A 20,528-nucleotide genomic window follows, 5' to 3' on the forward strand; every position below is an offset into this window, starting at 1 on the left:
GACTCGATCAGAAGGACTTGAGCCCCCTGAACGATGCCGGGGAGTCTGTCTTCTGTATGCCACATTTCCTACGCCTGCCACTGAATGGGGATTCGGTTCTGGGCTCTTCCCTTTTCACTGGCTGTACTGAGGGAATCCTGGTTAGTTTCTTTTCCTCTGCTTAGTAATATGCCTAACTTCTGCAGGTCACCACTTCTGATCTGAGGCTGTGGAGCACAAGGCTCAGGGCAGCTGGCCTCAGGCATGTACGGGGGGTTGACACAGCTCCAAGCCTGTGCCTCTGGTGCAGGCGAGTGTGCTGTGTCCCAATCTGCAACTGAAGCCCACATGGTCACGAGGTCCGTGCTCCATGGTCATCCTGAGTCGGCAGCCATGGGATGACCAGGGTGAAGGTGCGCCAGGCTTTTTTAAAGCCTGAAACCGCTGCCACCACCACATCCGGGGCGCGCCGGTCACCCGGCCCTACCGAAACCAGCATGAGGCTGGGAAACTGGGGAGGCCAGGATGCGTCGGCAATGAGCTTGTGCACCAGATCCAAGAATGCAGCAATGGTGTGGATCGGGGTCTGACCTTAGGGGGATGAATGGAATGGGTTCCCTGCGACAGCCCCAACCACGCCCCTGGGAGGGAACCCTGGGGCGATTTAAGTACAAGCGACCCTCAGACAGGCATAGCCCCGGGAAAAACAGGGCCACATGGTGCTTTCGAAGTGTTGATAAATGTGTCCTGAAATTCACACTAATTCTCGCAGCTAGCTGCGTTCTTCACTGATGCACGAGTTGAGAGATCCACTGCCACGAGTCACAGGCAACTTTTTTTTGTTCCTGACGTCGAATGACCCTGCCGGTGTAGGAGAGGTCGCAGCAGCACAGCACTTCCCGGGGGGGGGGGGGGGGGGGGGTAGGCCGCTCCGCTACCTGCCCACCCAACCCATTCTGCTTCCCTTTTGGGGGGGCCTGGGAGATGGACAGCGAGGCAGGCCAGAGACAGCACAGACAGGGGTTGGGTGGGACCGCTACAGTCTTGAAACCCCAGCCCGGCCGCATTAGGCCCAGCTCCAGGTACCTGCCCCTTCTCTCCCTACAGAAACGCACCGATGTGCACCATCCCTCTGCCCAGATCCACACCAGTGTGCCCCCACCACCTCCCTCCACAGCCACACCAATGTGCCCCAACCACCTCCCTCCAGAGCCACACCAAGAGGCCCCGTTCCACTTCCCAACCCACACCCAGATGACCCATGCAACCCTCCAGACCCACTGTGCCCCATCTCTCCCTCCAGAAACACACCCATGTGCCCCCACCACCTCTCTCCAGAGCCACACCAAGATGCCCTGTCCAACTTCCCAGCCCACACCTAGATGACCCATGCCACCCTCCAGACCCACTGTGCCCCTCCCCCTCCCGAGCCACATCAATGTGCCCCCACACGCGCCCCCCAGAGCCACACCAATGTGCCCCCACCACCTCCCTCCAGAGCCACACCAAGATGCCTCGTCCAACTTCCCAACCCACACCTAGATGACCCATGCCACCCTCCAGACCCACTGTGCCCCATCTCTCCATCCAGAAACACACCCATGTGCACCATCCCTCCGCCCAGATCCACACCAATGTGCCCCCACCACCTCCCCCAGCGCCACACCAATGTGCCCCCATCAACCCCTCCAGAGCCACACCAAGATGCCCCGCCCCACTTCCCAACACACCTAGATGCACACTGTGCACCATCTCTCCCTCCAGAAACACACCCATATCCTCCATCCCCCCTAAACCACACCAATGTACCCCAACCATCCCCCCCAAACCCACACCTGTCCCAATCCCTCCCTCCAGACCAACACCACTATATCCTATCCCTCCCTCCAGACCAACACCACTATATCCTATCCCTCCCTCCAGACCACACCAATGTGCCCCCGTTCTCCAGATCCACACAAATGTGCCCAATCCCACCAGACCCACACCAGCATGCCTCTATCCAACCATTTGGACCCCACCAAGATGCCCCATCCCTCCCTCTAGTCTAGACCAATACCATAATGCCCCATCCTCCCTCCAAAAAGCAAGATGCCCCTTCCCCCTTGCAACAGATGCCTGTGTGCCAATCCCGAATCCCACGCAGATAGCCCCAGCCGACCCGCTCTAAAACCACCCATCCTAATAATCAAACCCTCATGAAACATTAAATCACTCTATTAGCCGCATTTGATCAGTTAAACACCATCATATACTGTTTCCGTTCCTTTTCTTAGCCCTCCATACCTTTCATGTTGAATAGCTGAAATTATTTTTAAAGTAAATGTAATTTCCCACTCCCCTATCGAAATATCGAAATCGGGTGTCTTGCAGGAACGTTCACGGTATCCGGAAGAAAATGCAAATTGTATTTACAGCCAGCCAAGAGCACACGGGTTGCTGCTGTTCCTGCAACCTGGTAGCCAGAGCATTGCCGCTCAGAATGCTCCAGGGTCTCGTAGAAACGTTCCGGTATCCCAAGGAAAATGCCCAACCAAACGTTGCAAGTCAAAGGCAGGCAGGGTCTCCTGAGAAGACGCCCACCCTATCCGCTGCCAGGGTCCGGTTGCACTTGCACCGGCAGACAGGGTGTTCAGAATTCCCGCTCAGCCCCGGGCCGCTCACTGAACGTGCCCCGGAACCGCTTAATTGCTCCGGAAATCACATGGATGACATCAGAGGTCACGTGAAGAAGAGTGGGCGGGCCGTTGCTATGGTCCTTTCCTCTGATGGGAACTAGTCGCTACCATTCCACTGAGCACCGCCTGGGCCCGGAGTGAGGCCGGAGTTACAGTCTGGGCAACTGCAAGGACCCGGTAGCGACCGAGCCCACCAAATCGTTCTGGACTATTTAGCATCCGTGACCAAGTGTCTTTGAGGGGGTGAGTACTGTAGAGGCTGCAAGCGGGAGGATTCCGCACTGTGCTTTCTTTGCGGAGCCCACTGTTTACATCCCAATCTTTGAGGTGCCACCGGGCCGAAACTCCGCCTCTCGGCACCCTTCTTGAGGGGGAGTGCTCACAAGCCCATCTTTGATTACCGGGGCTCCGTTATGCGCCCTTTCACCGCAATATGTATGTATTTCCCAAGTAACAACATATTACAAAAGAAGACCCCCCCCCCCCCACCAAGACATACAATGTGACCTAATTTTTTTACTTCGAAAGTTTGCCCTCTCATATCTTACTAAGTCCTGATTAAGAGGCTTGCCCCTCCGCTTATAATCGATCTATTAACAGGTCGAGCTCCCTCAGCCTGGCAAGCCGTGATGATAGACCCCACTCTAACGTTCCAAGTTGTAGAGGATGGCCCCGATCTCGTTACCTTGAAGGGTGTGATGACTCCTGTCCCAACACCCATTGTAAAACCTCCCCTTTGTTTATGACAGATGTGAATACATCCCTTTTCAAACACCATGTGTTGAAAGCTGACCGCGCTTGCTATGACTGGTCTTAATAGTATCTCGGAACCCCTTCTCCCATTCTTGCCAACCATGTTTCACAATACGATCGGTCAGCTGCCAATGCTCAAGCAGCAGGGATGCTTGCCCTTTGGTTTCCACCAGGTTAGGGTTTATAATGCAACACAGTTAACTTTTTAAAGCTTCACCCCCACATGAAGATGTATGATCTGTTGGGGGTGGGTTCTCCATCATTTGTTATAGGTGTTTGGTTTCAGACCAGAACGATCACGTACAGCTGACCAAAAAGCAGTGCAATGTGCTTTTCGAAGCCCACCTGTGGCACTATTTGTGGGGTGTATATGCTCTGCAGGGATGGAAATTAAGATTGGGTGAGCAGGAGCTAGAGCCAGATCCAGGGTGTCCAGCGTTAACTTGTGACCAGGAGCTACCTATGGGTAAAAAGGAGCTAGTACATGGCGTTCGCAAATCTAGCATTTGTATGAGATGCAAACATTTTATTTTGTCCATTATTTGACTTCTTGTGCTTTAATTGTCGTTAAGATGTGTCCTAATGTGTGTTTATAGATTGTCCTAAACGCACAGAGATAAATTCACATAGGTAGGTTTGTTTGGCATTCATGTGCCCAGGGAGACACCATTAGCTCCTGGTGGCTGTTGGTGCCAGGCTAACCAGGCTCTTCTAGGTTATAAACTGGAGCTGAATAGTTCACAGCTCTCCACAATTTTGAACCATGCTCTGTTGTGCGATCGTGTTCACTTCCTCTGTTTGAAAGATTATATGGCGCGTCACACACTCTTTTCAAGTGATAATGAAGAGACTTTGTCTTTGTGTCGGAGACATCCATAGTACGCTGGCCCCATTGTGTTGCAATCAGTGGAAGTAATGGGCAATTGGAATACCAATGTCATCCTGCAATGGAAGAAGTACTAGGAAAAATACAGTGACGAAAGTGATTACGGGACTGTTTGAAAAGGCATTGTGAAGCGTATTAACTCTTGGAATATATGCTAGGTACCCAATATTTATATGCTTGTGATCGCTAGTTTTTATATCGACTTAAATGGCACAAGGTGCTAGTTATGTTTACAGCATACCCTACAACTATGCATTAATCTTAAGTAAACTGTCAAGAAACGGCTTCTGTTTTGGAACTTTCGGGTACCATTAAGCAATCCGTTCTTTTTAACATAGACGCTATGCAGCTCTAGGTCCGCATGTCAAGATGCTAGTTATTCCATTGTTCGTTCTCGGCTACAACACTTTTTCTGCTGTCCCCCTGTCTGAGTCCGTTAGTTAACTGCTCTTTTTGACTGCGTTTGTAAATATCCCTTCCCGTCAAGGGAGTATTCCTGACATTTTATGTACAGTGTTGCTTGTTTGGGGTTCTTATTTCAGTCCTATCAAAGAAAATGCAATAATGACTGTGACGCCCAAGAGTTGAGATTGCTTGCTCGCTCGCTCATAATTAAGGACTGTTTATGGCTTATTTACCTAAATATCTAGGCGTAAAAAAGAACAATTTCGTAGAACACTGCTGTCCTCTCATTCTTTTAAATAAGGGTTGGTTGTTTGTTGTTCAATAAATAAGATGAAATTGTCAGCATATCACACGTGCTTCGTTGTTCGCCATTGATTTGGCTCATTGCTGAATATTGCGGAGCATTTTATTTATTGGAAGGTACACTTCGTCTAAAAAGGAAGCCCTTTATTTCACCACAACGTGTGCGTTAGGCTCAGTAAGAGCTCTTGGCAGGATAGCAGAGAATGCACTCTCATCCCTTCAGCAAAGCATTTTTTTACTCGAATGAAGAGAATCAATCATTTTTTTTTGTTTCACAATAAAATACAGTCCCATCATGTATGGACAGCAATAAGTCAAGTTTAAAAATTCCGAAAAAAATATGAAACACATCATTTAGAATCATATACTCCTGCTATAGCCTTCATCTCATAATATCGCGTTTGTTCCTATCAATAATAAAAAATGAAACCGACCCATTCGATATGAAAAGTGCTGGCATTTGACTGGATTTTCCCAGATCCTGCAAAACTGTCTCCTCGGATACCGAAAAATAATTCATTTGCATACTAGTTTATTTTACTGCGCTGGGACCTATTTTTAAACAAATCTGAGGTGCCAAAGTCCAGATTCCAAATGTGGTTGTTGGGTTGAGGCGCTAGACACTTACTGTATTAGAACATTTGAAAATCTGATCAGGATCCCTCTGAAATCTTTTTAAGATCCCTGCAGGAAATATATTTAAGTTCTTCTTTTTAGGCTTAAAAGGTGTGCACCTTCTATACTTGGCTTGCAACATGTTCGAACCCCACTTTAAACTTATTTTCCAGGTGTTCTTGATCTTCTCAGGAACAAAAGTTTGTGGGGTGGGTGAGGACAACACCTCTAACCTCTCCTCTCACAACTGGTGGGATCTGGCAGTTAAAAACATTCCTATTACTGAGTATAAAAAGTTCAAACCTTCAGCACACCTACTTTTTTCCACTTTAACTTATTTTTTAGGTACCCAGTCAATTTATCGCAAACAGTGTTACAGAAAGGACTGTACAATGGAAAAAGCACTGAAAAGATTAAATATGTTAAGAGTAGTGGGGTTAAATGGGTCGGGGTGGGGTTGGGTGGCATTATAAGGGTAGCAAATCGGGGGGGTTGAGGTCCTCCAAATGTAAAAAAAAAAAGGTGTTTTGACCGCGATTAAATGTACCACTCTGTAATGTCCATCAGTAAAGTCACATATAACCATTTTTTATTGCAAGGCTATGGTAGTGTGGTAAATCCCACAATAGAGCTTGTGCTGGGATAAGCTGCAAATATTTTTAAAAAAGCTGTTATACAATCAAGGATTGCTTCCTGATTTTACTTTATTTGGGGCAAAATAAAACATAGTTCATGCTGGCCTTCATATAATCCTGGCAAAAACGGCAAAGGCCCCGACAACGAACTTTGCCGGACAATCTTGCAAACATGTTTTCAATGTGTAAAGAATGAAAGATATTGCATGATCTTTTTCGTAGATTTTGTTCCCATTCCTCTTGCCCCTAAATGTAAATGTCCCAGCAGTGATTTAATGACTGCACTTATTTTCTTGGTTATTGTCAAGGATGTTAAAACATTTTTGCCAGTTTAGCTTTAGCAAACCCATCTCACACAGTTAGCCATTGGAACCTTGTTAGCTTGCACCTATGTTTCATTAGATATCTCTTGCTAGTGTAGGTGCCTTTCCCCGGCTTACTACGTGTGAGAGAAAATAAAATGAACAACCCCTTTCGGGGAAGAAGGCACCGAGACCCGGCTGCAAGAGTTCAAATGATGGTTTATTTCTCCAGCTAGGAAATAACCCAAAAACCCTCCCAAACATTTACATCAAACTTGTGTGTATATATATCAATTAAAGTAACTCTAACAAAAAGTGCTAAATGGACCCGATTGGCCAGGCGGTGTGATACTGTAGGTGTGGGTGGCATCTCTTCCTTCTGGTTGGCTGAGTGGCTGACGAGATGACGGACGTCAAATATCTTGTGTTCCACGCAGGTCAGGGTCCGGTCACTGTGGTCACTACCTAAGCTAATATGTTGCAGTCGAAAAACACTAAATAACAAATTATCTAAAACATTTTATGCTACTTTTCATATTTCTACACAAGTTACACATAATAATTATTGTCAGTACAATTGGGTCATTCGTGGCTTTAATTAGAGGCCTTGACCTTTATTGTGCATGTAAAAAGAATCAAGCTGTGTTTCACATATCTCCTAAACTTCAAACCTATTGGTATGAGAAAAAACATATATTGTACTAAAATGCTTAAGGTTAGTAGTGGGTCTGTTGGGTGGGTTTCGCAGCACAGGCGAGGGTCTGGTACTTGAAAGAAATACCTTACAGGGAGCGCATACATTGTTCTAAATGGGAGTGGGTGGCTTGCACGTTTATGGGGACGAACGAGCAGAAAGTGCTTAGCTCATCCTGGTTCACATGCTGGTTCTCATGCTAGCAGTGATCTCGGAGGAAGAAAACTCTTATCATATTGGTTGTTGCAACTTTCTCCGGCTTCAGCGTGAGAATGGGAGCGCAGAGCTTTCCTTCGCAGGGAGAGTGCAAGGGTGGGGGCTAGCCAGCTGCCTGCGCGCCTTGTGTGTGTCTCTGTCCTTGGCTGCTGCGGTGGAAGGGGAGCTGAGCATTGCTGTACTATCGCAGTGAGGCCTGTTTACCCACGATGGAGTCGAAAGGGGGCACAAAAGATGGATGCCCCGTGTCCTGCTCAGTAGTCCCATCTATGTAGCAGTCAACCGTGATTAACTTTACATAAGGGCAAGGGGCAATCCCACTACCGGAGGCACGTGGTCCAAGCCTTGTACTGAGCAGTGTACAGCGCGAGGGGGCCTGGGGACCCCTCGCTCCCATACATTCCCCCCTTTCGTTACATCTAAAGTAACAAACTACCTATCTCGTTCTTTCCGTTCTCCCTTAGGTAGCGCTCGGCTTCAGCCACAGCCTCATCCCAAGCGGGTGTACCCTTTATTGGCATCCATGCTTTGCACACACTTCTTAAGCTGTTACCTCTTCTTGCATATTCTTCTGGGGTGACCATTAAGTATATACCACCATCCCCATCTAAGTCTATCCAAACCTCGTTATACCACAGCAAGTTCTTTGATTCTTTAATGGTAGTGTGATGTAGACTATCGACCACGTCCCCATACTGCCTATAGATGGTAGTCATTCTATACTGCGGTGTGGTGTATTCTCCAGTTTGTACTTGGACATCTATCATAGTAGCCACCGTTGTCTGTCGGCCCACTGTTACCATCATCATCGCTGAATTAGGCATATTATTTTCACAGCATCTTAGTCCCAGTTGGCACACATAGAATATTAGGAGAAGAAAGACAATAATGGGAATGAGTATCTTCGCTGCTATGTTCACCCATGATGGTATCCAGCTGAGCAGATCGTCGAACCATGTGTTGTTGTCTGCTCCACCTTCTGCTCTCATTCTTTCTCCTAAATTATGCACTGCTGTTATCACGTGTGACAGTGTCCCGTTATCAGCATCTGAAGTTGGTACGAACGTGCAACACGCCCCCCCCCCATTTTTTTGCAAACACCGGCGTCCATCTCCGTGATAAGATCTAAGACATATCTGTTTTGCATCGTCATCAGGAGCTCTATTTTTATGATGTTGAATCCTTCTTCAGTGTCGTTAACGCGCTGGGAGCTCATCCAGCTGGCTATCTGCAGCCATTTCGTGTTTGTCCTTGCTTGAACGCCTGGTGCTAGAAATGATGCAAAAAAAGTCTCTGCAGATGAGAAAAGCTTGTACTGTTGCGGGATTTCAGCAGGAGTTCTGACGATTTGGACGACATATAATTGGATCTTTTGCTGCACGACAACTTGGTTCTCAATGTTTCTTCTGACAATAGTTCGTATGCTGGGGGCTCCACGATTGTCTCATCGAGCGCTGTCGATGGTTCAGCCGATTGGCCTGCTGTCGAACTGTCAGCCGAAGGCCTTGCTGTAAACTGAACGTGCCTCTCTGGTATCACCATTAGTGCTGAGTGAAGTGTGGCTAGGGCACAAGTGCCCCTCCAGGATGCTGGGAGATGCAGGTAAGCTTGTTTGCCACAGATCCAGTATATGTCCATTAATGCAGCCGTGCCTTTTTTCATATCTGGTATTATTAAAGTCTTATTGCACTGCTGTGCGGTTCCCATATTCATCTTCCCTTCTCCATGGAAGCAAAGTTTGTGCTCTATTTCCCTTTGAATCTTTATGGGTCTCTCCAGGGGTGTGACCCAAGTCAGCTTGGTGATATGCTGTGACCTGATGGGGATGCACGTTTCTTTTGCCCACTTGTATGTTTCGACTGTCAGCCCTCGAAGCCCCTCAGCTTTGCATTTAATCGTTTCATCATGCCACTTGTCTGCATACCTTGTCCCTTTTATGATGAAAAATGGCTCTTGGAGGCAGATTACTCCATTTCGTCTGCTGGTGCATGTTTGTTCGTTTTCCAATTTTTCCATGGTGACTGTATGTGCCTGAAATGTCTTTTTTATTCTACACAGCATCAGATGAATCAAACATTGGGCCTCAGACAAGGGTACTTTCTGTGGAACTAACATTTTTGGGGTTCCAGTTGCATGAGGAATAAGTGAGCACATGTAGCAACTTTCATTACTTGCTTGCTTTGCTGCGGCGCTCTTGTCTGAATACCATTTATTTGATTGGTCAGGGTGTCGGGGGTCCTCCATTTCATCTGACCCCAGGTTGTGATAAATATCATATCTGTTTTTTCCCGCCCCCCCCCCTTTTCTCCTTCTTCTTTTGTTTTTTTAATTGGGTACCAACTTGTTGATATTGCAGCGGGAATATTCTGGACCATGCATCATTGTGTGTGTGCGTGTGTGTGTATATTTCTGGAGTTAGTCAACCAATAGTAATCGTCATTTACATTCCATCCAAGCTCTATTTCCTTAGCCATAGTATTACTCAACAATGGAATAGCAGTTTTGGTAACGTGCAATTGTACATAGGGTGGTGTTGCATTTATGCTATTTGATTCAACATTATAAGTGTTCTTCAAAATGGTTGTTACTCCAGTCCATATTAGTTCAGACCTTGGTTTTGTCAAACAGCGTTATACCAAATAAAATAAAACATCATTATTGCGAATAGTATGGCAGCATATTTTATAATGCATTCCACATTACTTAATCTACTGGCCCTAGTGGCATCCCTATTTCTATCTAACATTTCAGCCTGCTCAGCCGTTTCATCGCATTGGCTCATGTTGAACTTATGTGGGTGAGACAAATTCGTTAAGTCATCATGAAAAGAAACACATTTGCAATTGTTCATTCTTTTTCATCTTTTTGCTCAATTAGGCATTTAACAATTTCTTTCCATTGATCATGTAAACAATGAAAAAAAATAGAATAGAACATGATTCGTATGAGAGAAAAAAGATAAAAGAAAAGAGAGAGAGAGAGAGAGAAAGACAGAATATATATATATAAAACACATTTTGCTTTCTTACTATTCTTTCCCTGTCTTAGTTGCAGTTTTCAACGTTTCAGACCGTGTTAGCAATGCCATCCACACAGTCTGTTTCATTTTGGGGGAGTGCGACACTGCACGCCCTTCTCAAATCTGAGAGGTGCACCCAGTATTTCAGTCCCTTCACTTTAACTGCAGTTGGGGTGCTGTATACCACTATGTATGGACCATGAAATCTTGGTGAATTCCACCGTCTTACAAAGCTTCTAACATAGATGTGTTCCCCTGGCATTAAAGGCCCCTCTGGGCTATCGACTATCGGCTGCTGGCATGGAGGTGTCTGTTGCTACATCTTCAGTAAATGCTGCGTACTGCGCGCGTTAGTTGTGCTAGGTATTCCTTAAACTCTTCCCCCAGCACTGTGGCAGCCCTGTGTGCATCAGACGCCCTCCTAACAGGAGAGAGCGGCGTGTGCATTCTTCTCCCCGTCACGATTTCGTGCAGGCATAAATGGTGGTCCTTGCACGGTTGATTTCTGAGTTGGAACAGTGCTAGGGGCAGACAATATACCCAATTTTTTTTCACCGTGCTGCATAATTTCGATACATTGCTTTTGAGCAGCCTGTTAATCCTTTCCACAACTCCATTGGCCATTGGATGATAAATCGAACATAGTTTATGTTTCACCCCCAGAAGGGAGGTTATTTCTTTGAAGAGATCATTCACAAAGTGCGTGCCGTTGTCTGAACGGATCACGTCACATATTCCCCACCGTGAGAATACTTCTCGCACAAGGAACTTGGCAGCACATTTTGCATCAGGATGGGGGCGGGGGCCCGCTTCCACCCACCGTGAAAAAGGGCATACCACCACCACAATCAAGTATCTCGCTCCATTACATCTTTCTCCCATATCGGCGTGGTCGATATGTAGTTCTCTGAATGGTCCTGTAGGGCATGGCAAAGTCCCGCGCAGAGTTCGTAAAGTCATTCCTGAATTGTAAGTTTGGCATGTAGTACATTCAATCACACATTTAGGCAAGTATTCGTGCAGATTGGGAACAAACCAATCTTCCTGAATGTCTGAGGCGATGTGCAGTTGTTGGAACGCTACTTCTAATAATTCTACAGGCATCACTACCTTGCCTGTCGCTTCCTGTCTCCAAATGAGATCTGTGGCTGATTGTTTACATCCTCGTTTGCCCCACAACTCCTGCTCTTCCGGTGGGGTCCTTCTCTGGGGTTCTATCTATTGTGCTATCGGTGTGTTACTGTATGCTTCTGCTGGTTGTTCTGCTGTGGCTGTTTTTACAACGTACTCTGAAGTTGGTGTTTTATTGAAGTACGCGGCTTCCTTCGCTGCTGTGTCGGCTGCCGCCGTCCCCAATGAGACAGCGTCTGTGTTATTGGTATGGGCTTGGCATTTAACCACTGCCACTACCGATGGCTCTGCTAAAGCTTCTATTAGTTCATTTAGCAACGTGGTATGTTGTACGGGGGGCCCGTCTGCTCTTCTGAACCCTCTCCTTCGCCAGCGTGATAGCCCTGAGTGAACTGTGGTGGTGACGTAAGCTGAGTCTGAATATATTGTTACGGCACAATCTTTGGCTGTATGTAACACACTGATTAGTGCAGTCAGTTCGGCTGCTTGTGCAGAGTAATGTGAGGGGAGGCGCTTTTGAACAATCACTTCGTATGTGTCTTCTTCCATGTGCACTACTGCCATCCCCACATGTTTCTCTCCTGTCTCTGAGTTTATGGATGCTGACCCGTCTATGAAATAAATTTCTCCTTCTGTAAGGGCATTTTCTCTTGCTTTGGGAATGTCATCGCCCTCTCCCTCATACGTGCTACAATCATGTTCCTGTAAATCCTCAGTTGTGCATGGCTCTGTAATGAATGTGGCCGGGTTCACTGTCTTGCATCTGACCACATGTACATTTGAACTTGATATTATTATTTCATAAGCAGATGCTCTCTGTGTTGTGAGAGTAGATTTTGATCTTTCCAAGATAGCAAACGAGTGTTCCGCACATAGCGTCACTGAACATCCCATTACGATCATGGCACTTTTCTCAATGGAGAAGGCCGCTGCAGCGAGGGCGGGTTCGCAAGCAAAATGTCCCTGCATTACTGGGTCTAATATTCCACTGTAGTACGTTAATGGTTTGTGGCCTAGTGATGTCTTTTGTGTCAATACTGCTGTCATCAATGTTCCATTGCTTTGTGAAAACTGGAAAAATTCCCTTTCATAATCTGGATTTGCAAGGACTGGGGCGTCTGCAATAAGGTCTTTTAATCGAGACAATCGCCCAATTCTCCCTTGTGTCCATTTTATTGGGGCCCTGTTCTTCTGTGCTTCCTTCAGTGCTTGTAGCATTGGCCGCATGTATGCCGCATAATCAAGGATCCATGCTCGGCAATAGTTACATATGCCCAGAAATTTCTGCATGTCCTTCACTGTTTTTGGTATGATAATGTGTCGAATGGCAGCAGCTTTGTCTGGTAGCATTCTTTTTCCATCTTTAGATATTTGCTGACCGAGATATACAACGTCTGCAAGGCAGTATTGTAACTTTCATTTGTCCACCTTGTATCCATTGGCAGCCAATATGTTAAGCAGTGTTATCGAGTCTTCTCTACACTCTTCTTCTGTTTTGCTGCAGACGAGTAAATCGGCTACGTACTGTACAATGGTGCTCCCTACATCTATGTTGCCGATGTCTTCTCGTAGTACTCTGTTAAAAATGCTTGGGCTCTCGCAATACCCCTGTGGGAGTCTGCGGTGTTCATATCTGCTGTTTCCTAATATAAAAGCTGTGAGGTACTGCGATTCTGGTGCAAGCGGCACAGAGAAAAAGGCATTTTTCAGATCAATGACAGTGAAACAAGTTGCCTCTTTTGGTATACTGCACAATATTGATGCCGGGTTAGGCACTAATGGGAACTCTTTTTTGGATGACGTCATTGAGTGGGCGGAGGTCCTGGACCATTCTCCACGCCCCTCCTTTTGCTTTTTTAATCGGAAAAATCGCTGTGTTGCATGGGGAGGTCGATGGCACTAAGATACCTTGGCTTAGGAGTGCATTCACTGTTTCTCTAATACCTTCCTCTGCTTCTTTGGATATTGGGTATTGTTTCACTCTGGGTGGGAGGGCACCTGGTTTCAGTTTTATCTTTATGGGAGTCACCTCATGCAACAATCCTACATTGTGTGGCCCTGTAGTCCAAATTTCAGGTGCTACCCTGGCCAGGTCTTCCTCAAATATTGTCAGTGGGGCCTTTATGTTAGCCATGACTGGGTTGTGTATTTCTCTGTATTGGATCATAATGTCACATGGTATGCGTATTTCCATTATTATTTCTCCATCCCCTTCGTAATCGGTAAACAATTCTTCATCAGTTATATCTTTTAGCATTATGTTTGGCTCTATGCGTAGCACACTTCTCCACTCGCGTCCCTGCCCGTCTAGGCCTATGACCACAATGCGTTTGTTGGAATCTTGAACTGCCTCAATGTCTATAGATATAATTGTGCCTGGCACTACATCTGTTGGTGTGATTGGGCGGAATATGAAGTCTGATGGTATTCTCCACTCTTTTTGTGTTATTTCAGTCACTACTCGGGCTAATACCTGTATTCCATAGACAAACATGTCCATGAGGATCCCTCTTACTGCAACTTCCTTTGTAATCGTGCTTATTATCAGGAGTACTCGTACAGGGCATACCCCTGGCGTCGAGCACACTATCCCTCTTTCAGTAAAGGCTATGGTCATGTTTAACTTACTGAGCAAGTCTCGTCCCATCAAATTGATTGACGCGTCTTCGTAATACAATAAGGGTGCACGCACGGTTTTTCCCCCTACTGTTACATCAAGATCTTTTGTATAAGGAACTTTTAAAATAGCCCCAGAGAACCCCTGCGTCTCCAAATTTCTTCCCGAGCGCTGAAACCGCCCTTCTCTGAGACATGATTTTTCTGCTCCAGAGTCTACCATAAAGATAAACTGCTTGTTTCCTATCTCTGCCGCCACTAGTGGTTCCTCATTTGCACTTTGTGTGGTGGATAGGACTGGACACACAAGTACTTCCTGTGGGCTGTCCTAGTCTTGGTAGCTTTGCTGACCTGGCACTGAAAAATCATTGTCACCTACGACCGTTACGCCACGGAATGGTGCAGGGGCACTGTTTGCGGCCGCTGCAAAAGGGTTATTGTTTATGTTCCCTACTGAGTTTTGTCTTGCCATGGGCTGTAGTGCGTTTTGCTGTTGTGGCTGCTGCTTCTGTTGTGGGGTTGGCTGTCTTTGTTGCATTTGGGGGTCATAGCAGTACTGATCTTGTTGTCCCCCCCCCTCCCCATTGGAGCTCCACAAGGGCTACCTGGGTGTGGGCAGCCCCATCCCTGTTCATTGTTCATGGGCTGCTGCTGTTGCTGCTGAAAATACCCTGATGGTCGCATTCTACAATCTCGTGAATAATATCCCCATCTTCCACAATTCCAACATGACCCTTGTTGTCCTCCTCTTGGTCCTTGTCCACCATACCCACTGTTTCCCATTCCTCCATATCCTCCCCACTACCCACGGTACCCACCTCTTCCTTGGGCCAGCCTGTTCTGCCACTGTGATCCTTGGCATGGCTGTTCCTCTCCGTTCCACTGTCCTTGGTCCTCTCCGACCCACTGCGCTGCTATCCCAACAGGTCTTCCTCCTGCGTTTTCCTCTTCTTCGTTTCCTCTGTCTGCGGTTACACTGGCAGTAATGGCGGCAACCTTCACTAATTTCGTCTGCACTAATTTTGCTTCGTCAGCCAGCCTCTTTTGCGTGACCTCCTTTTCTTTCTCTTTGAACCTCCTCCAATGGTGTACAATCATGCTCTAAATTTCAGGCCACCCTTTGGCTTCGATCCCAGCTATTTTGTGCAAGGCCTTCTGCACCTCTTTCGGAAACCCCTTTTTAATGATAAAATAATATAAAGCTGTTGATTGATTCCATGCCGTACCAGTTTCGCTTCTCCATAAGTCTTGCACTCGCAAAATGAATTGCGCAGGATCCTCGTTCTTCTCCATCGTGCACTGCACGCCGCAATGCATCCCACACTTGTGCTCGAACATTATTGAATGGTGATCCATCGTGGCGATCACAGCTCATTGTTACTCCCGGGAACCCTGCCCTTTCCCAGATTGTGTCTGCTTGGTCCTCGATTGCTGATACTAATAAGCTTTTCACATCACCTATAGCTAACGGCACGCCTGCCGTGTTCTTTTCAAATACATGTATCCACTTACCTACTCCTCCCGTCAGCGGGGGGAAGAGTTTTAATAGGTTGTTTTTGTCCATTTGGGCCCACGGAATATAGTTTGGCCTACCTGCTCCTTTTATGTATCAGTGGCATTTGTAGTTTGTTTCTTTCCTGTTTTGCTCGTTCTCCCCTTTTTTTTGTTTTACTTACTAGTATGCTCCCTGTCCTCCCTGTTCGTTGTCTTAATCTACCTTGCCATAATGGTGGTGATAGTGTGTCTGGGTAGCGGCAGTTTGGCAGTGGGGAACCCTCTGGGGCAGCTGCCTCTTCGTATTCATCGAAATCATCCCATACTACTTCTATCTTGACTCAAGCTCGTTATTATCCTCCCAGTTTTCCTTGGGTTCGCTTCCTTGTCTTTCACCCAGATCTCCACTTTGTTGAGTGTGTGTTTGGGTGTATAATTCTTACTGGCTTGTTATTCAATTGGAACAGGAACTGTCCAGACTGCCACTCTTGTTCTCGTCTTTGCTGTGATGACGTCCCTTGCGATGCTATAGATTGACCTGATACCGAGGATGCTGGGGTTGCATTGCTTACTGCCCCTATCGGGGGGTTTGAGATCTACCAGTGACAGCGGGGGTACCTCCCCTCCCCCTGGCAACATTTGTCCTTTGTCTCACAGAGCTCTTAACTGTGTTATTTCCATTTGTGCGTGTGCTAGCTGGCGATTTAAATCGCCTGTTAAACGTGCTATGTCCACAGGAGGCACACTTGTGGGGCCGTACAGGCCTCCTTTGTCATATGGTGGAGGCTCGGGGGCTGTTGCCCCACCCTGAGCAGTGGGGGTGGGTGGTATATACAGGGGTTCACTAAACCCTACTGCTGGCCTGGCATTAAGGGATAGAATTTTGTTACTTCGTTCTCGGTTGTTGTTGTTGAGCACTCCCCTTTTGGTGTCCCGCTTACTTCTTCAGGTATTTTCTGCTTTTCTATCATTCGGCTGGTACCTACCTCTGCCGTGGGGGTAACTTCCTCAAACATTCACCATAAATCTAATACTTCTCTCCGGTTCTGTAACTGTTTCCCTTTGTATCGTGCTAGCAAATGTGTTGATACTAGGTCCAACACTCTTTTGTCAAATGACCCTCCTTCTGGCCAAATTGGTATAACCCCATCTCCTTTTATCTCAGTGATCCACTGATCTTGATAGTGGAAGGTGCTGGCAAATATGTGCCAGTGGCGTGTCATGAGCACTGCTCCAGAGAAGCCAAGTCAAGCCCAGCATCCCTGGAAGCAGGCTCACGACCCTCGTCCCCGGCTCCAGCAAACCCCTATTGGGGCCCTTTGGACCATGTCCTGGTGCCTCTGGCGCCAGGCTCATAAGGAACCTCAGCCCCGGCGCCAGGGGCGCCGGGCTCATAATTCTTGCAAAGGAGCTTGGGTGGACCTACCTGTAGCAGACCATGCTGCATACTCACCTTTGCAAATGCTGGCAGGATGAAGTCCCCAGCCTTCTGCTGGGAGGAACTATTCCCTTAACTGGGACTACTTTCTTACCTGGGTGGGGCTGGTGCCACTCCTTAGCTCTGGAACACAGGAACTCTTTTACCTGTGCGAGGCTGAGGAAGAAGACACCCAATCACTCCAACACTATTTAAACCACACCCGATTGGGAAAACGTGCTTCGCGTTATTCTGCATCTGCAGCAGGACGCTCACCGAGTCAGCTCCAGCATTCCAGTGACATCTCCAGCTTCAGCTCAGCAACCTGTGGAAGAAAGACACGAGAACTATACTTACCATCCAGGAATCCAGACACCGGCAGAACCTGCACACAAAAGAAACATAAGGTTAGCAAGTTGCAACACGTTCGCAGCCACGCTCGCTTACCTGATCCATCTGTGCTTTCACGGATTCTTCGCGGCCTTCTCTTCAGCAGCCTAACGGCACCTGTAAAGACAAAGAATATTGTTAAGTAGGAATCGGGTGAAGGCGGCCGCATTTACTTTTCTTACCTGCTTTTGTGCGCGTATTACGATCTCTTCAACCGCAGCAGCCCGGCACCTGAAAACAAGAAAAGACATTATTGAAGTGGCATTAAAGACTGCAAGAAAGCCTAACACTTACGTGTTTCCCCATGTGCATCCGCGACTGGGAAAACGCCCGCAAGGTCCCGACACCTGCAAATAAGAAAAGAACATTGTTAGAGGTGCTATAATAAGGTCACAGATCATTATACTCAAGTACTTCGCACGTGCAACGGCAACGGACGAACAACGCCCTCAGCATCCAGGCACCTGAAAAAGACAATGCAAAGACTTCATTAAAGGTGCCCATCTCTTCAAGACTATAAACTCTTTATACCTACTGGCATCCGCTCGTGCAGTAACGGCGGCATCACCTTTTCGCATCTCATCACCTGTGCCACTTCTAAGGCCACAAAAGACTTTGAGGATCTCCAGTGACGTAACTGGAACCCACGCACCCCTGCATAGTCGCAGGATGGAGAGCCCAGCATTCATACGCCTAAGGTGAGAGCTCACCAGGACATTGGACTTTCGGAGAGTTGGCGATTAGTGAGGAGGAAGTCCAGCCAACGGTCATTAACCCTTTTTTCTTCCGCCTGCAGAAACCTTACCCTGCAAGCCAGACGGTCAATAAGAGGAAGCCCAGTCCAGAGAGTCATCCGAGCTCTACGCTTCTCAATTGAAGAGACTATAACAGTTCAGCCGGGACCAGCGCCTCCGTGGGAATCAGGTGAGCGTTACATGGCTTTACTCCCCACATGGCAATGCCTCTTTTCCTTTCTTGTGTGTTCTGGTACCCTTGAGTTCCTTCCCACCTCTCACTTGGTATGCCAGTTAAAATATGTGAAAATACGTTCTTTATCAATGCTCGCAATTATGGTATGTCACATTAGCTGTTCTTCTTGAGAGGTGTTACCTGGTCACCCCTCACAATTTATTTCTTTGCCTATTATTCATTAATCACAAGTTACTTGTACTGAAATACTTTGGTGTGTTCAACAAGACATATACACAAAGCAGACCGACAAACATATAATCATGCAACATACACATGCACTGCCTGTGCGCGTTTGTTCTTTCACTATTCCCGTTACTGTCCCTAATTTTTCTTCTTCCCTATTCTACCTAATATTTTGCATTCACTCCCTACCCCTTTCACCTTTATTATGTCTCAAGATTTCTTACCTCCACGGAAAAAGAATATTCTAAAAACTACTCCGAGGCTACTCAATATACGAGACCCCTACTATTTTTCTCTTTATCTCTATTCTGCACTTGGTCGGGACAAATGCTGTGCGGCGCCGCCTTCTACCCCGTACGGGCTAGGATACCACATCTCTTCTTCTCACTTCTTACAACACCTAATGGCCATATAAAGGATAGATCAGAAAAGCCTCACCATCACTCACACAGACCCTATTCTTAACTACCTTCCCTTTGTTTGCTAATTCCCTTCTTCCCGTATTTTCCCCTTACCTTCCTTTGGGGTCTTTGCAACCAGGACTCCACGTGTTCAGTCAGGTACTCCGAGGGTCGCCGCTCACGGCCGGACCTCGCTCAGGTCCGTCCCCCAACCAAGCCGTGGCCTGCCTTGGCGAGCAGCCTTTTCGATCGGGTATTCGTCAACCGGGAACCCTTGACCCTTTCTTCTTGGTGTGCACAGTCTGGTCAACCGCGGAGGCGATGGTTTTGCTGGGGGCGCCCTGGATCTCGCTGCCGGGCGGTGCAGACCTTGAGGCACCGCTTACTACGCGTGAGAGAAAATAAAATAACCAACCACTTTCAGGGAAGAAGGCACCGAGACCCGGCTGCAAGAGTTCAAAGGATGGTTTATTTCTCCAGCTAGGAAATAACCCAAAAAACCCTCCCAAACATTTACATCAAACTTGTGTATATATATATCAATGAAAGTAACTCTAACAAAAAGTGCTAAATGGACCCGATTGGCCAGGCGGTGTGGTGCTGTAGGTGTGGGTGGCATCTCTTCTTTCTGGTTGGCTGAGTGGCTGACGAGATGACGGACGTCAAATATCTTGTGTTCCACACAGGTCAAGGTCCGGTCACTGTGGTCACTACCTAAGATAATATGTTGCATTCGAAAAACACTAAATAACAAATTAGCTAAAACATTTTATGCTACTTTTCATATTTCTACACAAGTTACACATAATAATTATTGTCAGTACAATTGGGTAATTTGTGGCTTTAATTAGAGGCCTTGACCTTTAATTGTGAATGTAAAAAGAATCAAGCTGTGTTTCACTTATCTCCTAAACTTCAAACCTATTAGTATGAGAAAAAACATATATTGTAGTAAAATGCTTAAGGTTAGTAGTGGGTGTGTTGGATGGGTTTTGCAGCAAGAAATACCTTACAGGGAGCCCAGGGTCAAGATGGCAATAAATTGTTCTAAATGGGGGTGGGTGGCTTGCACGTTTATGGGGACGAACGAGCAGAAAGTGCTTAGCTCATCCTGGTTCACATGCTGGTTCTCATGCTAGCAGTGATCGCGGAGGAAGAAAAATCTATCATATTGGTTGTTGCAACTTTCTCCGACTTCAGCATGAGAATTGGAGCGCAGAGCTTTCCTTCGCAGGGGGAGTGCAAGGGTGGGGGCCAGCCAGCTGCCTGCGCACCTTGTGTGTGTGTGTGTGTGTGTGTGTGTGTGTGTGTGTCTCTGTCTCTGTCCTTGGCTGCTGCGGTGGAAGGGGAGCTGAGCATTGCTGTACTATCACAGTGAGGCCTGTTTACCCAAGATGGAGTCGAAAGGGGGCACACAAGATGGATGCCCCGTGTCCTGC

At 47.0% G+C, this 20,528-nt stretch overlaps 1 protein-coding gene and 1 pseudogene across 6 annotated transcripts in view; one reads left to right on the forward strand and one right to left on the reverse strand.

The window, feature by feature from the left end:
* Window positions 1-654: 654 nt before the first annotated feature.
* On the reverse strand, window positions 655-803 carry LOC138514890 (5.8S ribosomal RNA; annotated as a pseudogene).
* A 1,915-nt stretch (window positions 804-2,718) lies between these two features.
* Window positions 2,719-20,528, forward strand: part of FRS2 (fibroblast growth factor receptor substrate 2) — a 620,941-nt gene continuing 603,131 nt past the window's right edge. For all 6 annotated transcript variants that reach the window (XM_069629345.1, XM_069629344.1, XM_069629343.1 and 3 more), the window contains exon 1: window positions 2,719-2,900. The gene's annotated coding sequence lies outside the window, so the exon portion shown is untranslated. The remainder of the gene's footprint in view (window positions 2,901-20,528) is intronic.

The sequence above is a fragment of the Ambystoma mexicanum genome, chromosome 12 (assembly GCF_040938575.1).
Source record: "Ambystoma mexicanum isolate Mex_15411 chromosome 12, UKY_AmexF1_1, whole genome shotgun sequence".
NCBI lineage: Eukaryota > Metazoa > Chordata > Amphibia > Caudata > Ambystomatidae > Ambystoma > Ambystoma mexicanum.